Here is a 6,000-nt window from a genome sequence, read left to right on the forward strand (position 1 = left end):
TTAGACGTAAGGCGCAAACGGTCGTGGTCGAAAAGCGGTGAAGCGGCCCAGAGGGTGGCCAAGCCTGGATTAACGGCCAGGAAAGTTCTTCTGTGTGTTTGGTGGGATTGTCAGGGAATCATCCACTATGAGCTGCCCTATGGCCAAACGCTCAATTCGGCCTGTACTGCCAACAACTGGACTGCTTGAAGCCAGCACTCATGCAGAAGAGGCCATCTTTGATCAACTGAGGCCGAATTGTCTGTCATCAGGACAACGCCAGGCCACACACATCTTTGGTGACACGCCAGAAGCTACGGGAGCTCGGATGGGAGGTTATTTTGCATCCACCGTATCGTCCGGATCTCGCATCAAGTGATTACCACCTGTTTCTGTCCATGGCGAACGCGCTTGGTAGTCTGAAGTTGGCCACAAGAGAGTCCTGTGAAAATTTGCTCTCCGAAATTTTTGCCAATAAGGAAGCGAACTTCTATAAGAGGGGCATTATTAAATAAGCATCTCGGTGGGAACGCGTTATCGAACAAAACGGCGCATATTTGACTTGAATCGCATTATTGTAACCTATTTTAAGAACAATTGAAAATTCAATAAAAAATACCGCTGGACTTTTTTGACAACCTAATATTAAAATAAATTGAATGTTCAACGAATGTTTTTATTTATGTAAACAAGAAAGGAAGTTAGCTTCTGCAAGCCGAAGCTTATATACCCTTGCAGCTATAATTATTAAATTTAAAAACACAAAAAATGATATTCCCAATAGTATAAGATAATATGTCAACAAACACCGAAGCTATAATTTGTTTCATAAAAAATGTTATTTCCAAGCGTAGGAGGTTATATGTTAAAAGACACCGAAGCTATAATTTGTTTCATATTATTTTCCTACCAATTTTGCGATCGTTCCTATGGCAGCTATATGACATAGTCGTCCGATTTTGATAAAATTTAATTCGAAATTCAGAACTAATTAAAAAATGTTATTTCCAAGCGTTGGAGGTTATATGTTGAAAAACACCGAAGCTATAATTTTTTTCATATTATTTTTCCACAAATTTTCCGATCGTTCCTATGGCAGCTATATGATATAGTCGTCCGATTTCGATAAAATCTAATTCAAAATTCAAAATTATTTAAAAATTGTTATTTCCAAGCTTAGGAGTTTATATGCTAAAAAACACCAAAGATATAATTTTTTTTCATTTTTTTGTCCGATTATTCCTTTGGGAGCTATAAGATATAGTTGTCCGATCCGGCTGGTTCCGACTTATATACTACCTGCAAAAGATATAAGACTTTTGGGAAAGTTTCAGCCCGATAGCTTTAAAACTGAGAGACTAGTTTGCGTAGAAACGGACGGACAGACGGACAGACGGACAGACGGACATGGCTAGATCGACTCGTCTAGTCATGCTGATCAAGAATATATATACTTTATGGGGTCGGAAACGTCTCCTTCACTGCGTTGCAAACTTCTGACTGAAATCAATATACCCTCTGCAAGGGTATAATTATATCTTTGGTGTTTTTTAGCATATAACCTCCTGAGCTTGGAAATAACATTTTTTAATTAGTTTTGAATTTTGAATTAAATTTCATCGAGATCGGACGACTATATCATATAGCTGCCATAGGAACGATCGGAAAATTGGTGGAAAAATAATATAAAACAAATTATAGCTTCGGTGTTTTTTAACATATTATTATTTTATTATATACTATTGGGAATATCATTTTTTGTATTTTTAAATTTAAAATTTATAGCTGCAAGGGTATATAAGCTTCGGCTTGCCGAAGCTAACTTCCTTTCTTGTTTTTCAAGTCAAGTTATTTTGGGAGTCTTGTATTTCCCTTATTATACCCGTTACTCGTAGAGTAAAAGGGTATACTTTATTCGTTGGAAAAAATGTAACAGGCAGAAGGAAGTGTTTTCGACCCCATAAAGTATATATATTCTTGATCAGGATTACTAGCCGTGTCGATCTAGTCATGTCCGTCTGTCCATCTGTCCGTATGAACGCTGAGATCTGGAAAACTTTAAGAGCTACAATACTGGGATTAGGCATGCAGATTCCTGAGATTTCTGCGCAGCGCAAGTTTTTTTCAGCAGAGTGCCACGCCCACTCTAACGCCCACTCTAACGCCCACTCTAACGCCCACAAACCGCCCACAAACTTCAAAAAATCGTAAATATGAACGTGGATATCTCGGAAACTATCAAAGATAAAGAATTGGGATCTCAGATTTATATTACGGAGCCTTGTACGCAGCGCAAGATTGTTACGCGATTATGCCACGCCCACTTAATCTCCCAAACCTGTGGCGCCCAAAATTTTCATGCTAGATACAAAATTTTAACTGAAATGTATTTGTCTCGTCAATACCTATCAATTCATCTAAAAAAAAATTTGCCACGCCCACTCTAACGCCCATAACGCATTAATCTGTCTACCGCCGGTAGGTGGCGCATTTCAATCTCGCTTTGCTGCTTGCATGTCTCCATTTCCCTTTGGTCCCTTTAGCTGAGTAACGGGTATCTGATAGTTGAGGTACTCGACTATAGCGTATTTCCTTGTTTTTAATATACACCTTGTTTTTACTCTCACTGCTTAAAAAAATATTGGTCTGCGACAGACTTACCTGGTAATCGTATAAGAATTACTTTTAAACCACTGGCTTATTTTATTTAACTACGTTAATTGCGGGTAATTCTAACTCCTTCACATAAGTGAACGCAAGAGATAAAGACGAAAAAAGGCGCGTGCCTTCCACAAAAACAATAAGCAACATCATCAAGGTTCCGCTAATCCGTTGTTGTTCTGTTTTTTTGGCATGTCCCGTTTGGTCTATGCACCTTCCGTTGCACATAAAAGCAGGGTATTTATAGACATATCCGACTATGCAAATCGTTATATAAAAATATATTCTTGACACTTCACATATTAGTAAATAATCTTAATAAACATATACATTTTTTTAAGAAATACAAGTATTTTAAGACCCACACCAATTATTTTAAATGGTTGTATTAACATTTACGAAAAAATGTCACATTATTTAAAAGCCAAGGGTGCACAAAAGTCAAGCTATTTTAATTGCTGGGCCTCTTTGCCTTCACATGCATTTATCCAGCGGAGACATGGCGAGAGAGGGAGAGCCCAAAAGTACTTTTTGAGCGTTCTTCTTGCCGACTCTTTGCTCAGCTCTGCCGGCGTCGCTGGCTGAGCTGCCGACGTCGCAGTCGTCTTCGTGATGATTGGGCCCTTATACTCAATTGTGGAACTGCAGGGTATGTACATACATATGTGAATTTTCGCGAATAGACAAGCAAGGGATCCAGTGTTGTGCAACGACTTTGCAAAGGAGTGAGCGTCACTCAGCCATACACGAATTGTTTTCTGAGAAAATGTTGTCTGGTATCTTACAGCATATGACTAAGGACGGGTGTGAGTCGAGGAGCAGCTAGCCGCCAGGGCAAAAATTAACCTCCAATGTGTCACCTGTACAAGAGTTCAGACTTTGACCAGCTCGTTAGGTATGGCTTATGAACAAGTATAATCTTGGAAGTACTAATATGTCGGACGAAGAGTCAGCAGACGACCTGAACATAATAATGTTTCCAGCTCCTGATTCAAGGGACACGAGATAGAAAAATCCACAGGCAGCAAAAACAATCCTATGGCAGAAGTTGCAGCTTTGTTGTCGACATTGAGAGCAGATATATCGAAAATTCAAAAAGGACAAATTGGAATCCAGTCAGATATAAAACAAGCGCATTTGGGAATTCAAAACAATCAAAGAGAAATAAAAACGCTAGCTGCTCGGCAGGTTAGACAATTTTAAACTCTCAAAGATGAATTGAATAGAGAGCAAGAAACTGATAGTCTCGAAGAGAAATCGACTTTAGAGTACAACAAAGTTGATGGTGTCTAGTTATCAAGATACTAATTCCAACAACAAAATTGACGGACGCCACGCACCAAATCGTTATTATTAACTGAAGGATCTGCCTCTGATGTTACGGACGACTAGCCACTGTTTAAGCAAAGCATCGAAGATTCCGCTGAACTGTTCCAGACAAAACCTTATACGATTGCGCAAGTGTATTATTGGTGAAGACAAAGAGACAGTGTCGCCGATGATGATTTAAAAGATTTTCCTAAGATATCATTTATCAAATTTGAACAAACTGTCGTTATACCCGTTACTCGTAGAGTAAAAGGGTATACTATATTCGTCGGAAAGTATTTAACAGGCAGAAGGAAGCGTTTCCGACCCCTTAAAGTATATATATTCTTGATCAGGATCACTAGCCGAGTCGATCTAGCGATGTCCGTCTGTCCGTCTGTCTGTCCGGATGAACGCTGAGATCTCGGAAACTATGAAAGCTAGGCTATTGAGATTTGGCGTTCAGATTCCTGAGCTTCTTACGCAGTGCAAGTTTGTTTCAGTAGGGTGCCACGCCCACTCTAACGCCCACAAACCGCCCAGAACTGTGGCTCCTACAGTTTTGATGCTAGAATAAAAATTTTAACTGAAATGTATTGCTCTCATCAATACCTATCGATTGATTAAAAAAAAAGTTTGCCACGCCCACTTTAAAGCGCACAAACCGCCCACAAACTTCAAAAAATCGTATATATGAACGTGGATACCTCGGAAACTATCACGAATAGAGAATTGGGATCTCAGATTTAGATTCCGTAGCCTTGTGCGCAGCGCAAGTTTGTTACGCAAATATGCCACGCCCACTCTAACGCCCACAAACCGCCCAAGCCTCTGGCGCCCACAATTTTCATGCTAGATACAAAATTTTAACTGAACTGTATTGGTCTCGTCAATACCTATCGATTGACCCAAAAAAAACATTATAACGCCCATAACGCTTAAATCTGTCTACCGCCGATAGGTGGCGCATTTCAATCTCGCTTTGCTGCTTGCATATCTCCATTTCCCTTTGCTCCCTTTAGCTAAGTAACGGGTATCTGATAGTCGAGGTACTCGACTAAAGCGTTCTTCCTTGTTTTATTTATGCAGGTACCCCTGCATATTATTATAAAAGAAGCTAAAATAGAACAACTTAATAAAAAACGACAACATTTTGAGGTAAATACCAAATTTAGAAAGGCTCCCATAATTCACGGGAAATTACACAATCCTTATAAAAAGACAGGAAATATAGGACAAATAGATAATGATCATTTTGAGGAAACTAATAGAGGTCGAAAAATAAAACTTTACAAAACAAACTTCCAGAGACAAAAGAAAGTTAATAAAAGTAAATACTTGCAGGAGGACCCAGATCAAGACCCAGCGCTTTGACTTTCATCTTTCTGACATCAACGTTAATAATAATGATGCCAATGGGTAACAACCAATTTATAGAAATTAACCCTATAAAATCATACAATGGCTATTTGTTATTTATGACCGACACAATCAACATCCCAGATAGTTTTTGAGACAATGGTATCTCACAATTAATATTACAAAAACGGAAGAAACTTACAAAAATTTGCTATCACAAGCGTTTGGCTTTAAGGAAAAAATACAGATTAAATATTTAACGGAAAAACTACAAAGAGAAATGAATGGGTTAAAAATTGTTAGGAGAAACAAAAGAGGATTAGCTAATTTTGCAGGAACAGCTTACAAATATCTTTTGGAACATTAGATAATAATGATAAAGAAGAATTAGAAGAAAAAATCAATGTAAGAGCTCAAAACAGTGTACAGGTAAACGAACTAAATAATATAATCGATACAGTTAACAAAGGCATCATTATAATAATAAACAAGCATCTCGAATACAACGTAAACGAAAAAATTCTTGAATTATTTGTTTTTAATTTAGAACATTTCGCAGAATACATTGAAGACCTGGAAATGGGAATGCAGTTAGCAATATTAGGAACATTCAATCCAAAGTTATTAAAACACGACTACTTGACAAACATTAATTATGAGATACTTCTGAACATAAAAACCTCAACTTGGCTT

This window comes from Drosophila subpulchrella, unplaced genomic scaffold (assembly GCF_014743375.2).
Source record: "Drosophila subpulchrella strain 33 F10 #4 breed RU33 unplaced genomic scaffold, RU_Dsub_v1.1 Primary Assembly Seq15, whole genome shotgun sequence".
Classification (NCBI taxonomy): Eukaryota; Metazoa; Arthropoda; class Insecta; order Diptera; family Drosophilidae; genus Drosophila; species Drosophila subpulchrella.